General features: G+C 39.0%; 1 non-coding gene across 1 annotated transcript; it reads right to left on the bottom strand.

The window, feature by feature from the left end:
* Positions 1-1,423: 1,423 nt before the first annotated feature.
* Positions 1,424-1,540, bottom strand: LOC136004514 (U5 spliceosomal RNA). Its single transcript, XR_010608513.1, has one exon. It is a non-coding gene; the product is annotated as a U5 spliceosomal RNA (small nuclear RNA).

Genomic DNA, 1,540 nt, shown 5'->3' with positions numbered 1-1,540 from the left:
CATTTCTAAACCATTTTTGCACACCTCTAACCCTATTGAAGCCAACTTTGGCCATTTTTTACCCATTTTTGCACATCTCTAACCCTTTTGAAGCCAACTTTGGCCATTTCTAAACCATTTTTGTACACCTCTAACACTTTTTGAGCCATCTTTGCGCGTTTCTAACCCATTTTTGCACACCTCGAACCCTTTTGAAGCTGTTTGGCCATTTCAAACCAGGTTTTGCACATCTGTATTCCTTTTTAAGCCATCTTTGTTTCTAACCCATTTTCGCACGTCTCTAACCGATTTTAAGGCATCTTTTCCCATTTCTAACCCATTTTTGCACATCGCTTACCCTTTTGAAGCAGTCTTTGTACATTTCAAACCAGTTTTTTTACACATCTGCACTCCTTTCTAGGTCATCTTTATTTCTAACCCACTTTGCACACCTCTATTCCCTTGTGAAGACATCTTCGGCCATTTCTAAACCATTTTTGCACTCCTCTTACACTTTTCAAGCACTCCTAGGCAAATTCTAACCCTTTTTTGCACATCTCCAACCCCTTTGAAGCCATCTTTGGCGATTTCTAACCCATTTTTGCACATCTCTAACCCTTTTGAAGCCATCTTTGGCCATTTGAAACCCTTTTTTGCACACCTCTAACCCTGTTGAAGCCAAATTTGGCATTTTATAAACCATTTATGCACACCTCTAACCCTTTTGAAGCCATCTTTGGGCATTCCTAAACCATTTTTGCACATATCTAACCCTTTAGAAGTTATCTTTGGCCATTTCTAAGCCGTTTTTGCACACCTCTGACACTTTTCAAGCCCTCTTAGGCGATTTCTAACCCAGATTTTCTGTTTTTTCACCCTTTTCAAGCCATCTTTGTCCATATCTAACTCATTTTTGCACATCTCCAATCCTTTTCAAGCCATCTTTGGCCATTTCTAAACATTTTTTGCACATATCTAACCCTTTTGAAGCTAACTTTGGCCATTTCTAATCCATTTTTGCACATCTCTAATCATTTTGAAGCCATCTTTGGCCATTTCTATACCACTTTTGCACACCTCTATCTGTCTTGAAGCCACCTTTGGCCATTTCTAAACCATTTTTGAACATCTCTAACCCTTTTGAAGCTAAACCATTTTTGCTCATCTGTACTCCTTTTTAAGCTATCTTTAGCCATTTCTAAACGTTTTTTGCTCTTCTCTAACCCATTTTTGCCCGTTTCTAGATATTTCAGTGCATTTCTGTCCAAATCTAAACCATTTTTGCACATCTGTTCCCTGTTTTGCACATCTCTAACCCTTTTGAAGCCATTTTTGGCCATTTCTGACCCGTTTTTGCACAACTCTAAACTTTTGAATCCATCTTTGGCCGTTACAAACCCGTTTTTCACAGAATCCCAAGGGTTGGAAGGGACCTCAAAAGATCATCTAGTCCAACCCCCAAAAATAAAAAATAAACCTCGACACTCGTGCTTGTTCTTCTCCACGGAAATCTTTAGTAAAAGGCGAAAGATTTATGCGGTCTGAAGAGAAACCAGAGTAT

This window comes from Lathamus discolor, chromosome W (assembly GCF_037157495.1).
Source record: "Lathamus discolor isolate bLatDis1 chromosome W, bLatDis1.hap1, whole genome shotgun sequence".
Taxonomy (NCBI): Eukaryota; Metazoa; Chordata; class Aves; order Psittaciformes; family Psittacidae; genus Lathamus; species Lathamus discolor.
This window is presented reverse-complemented; position numbering and strand designations above follow the sequence as displayed.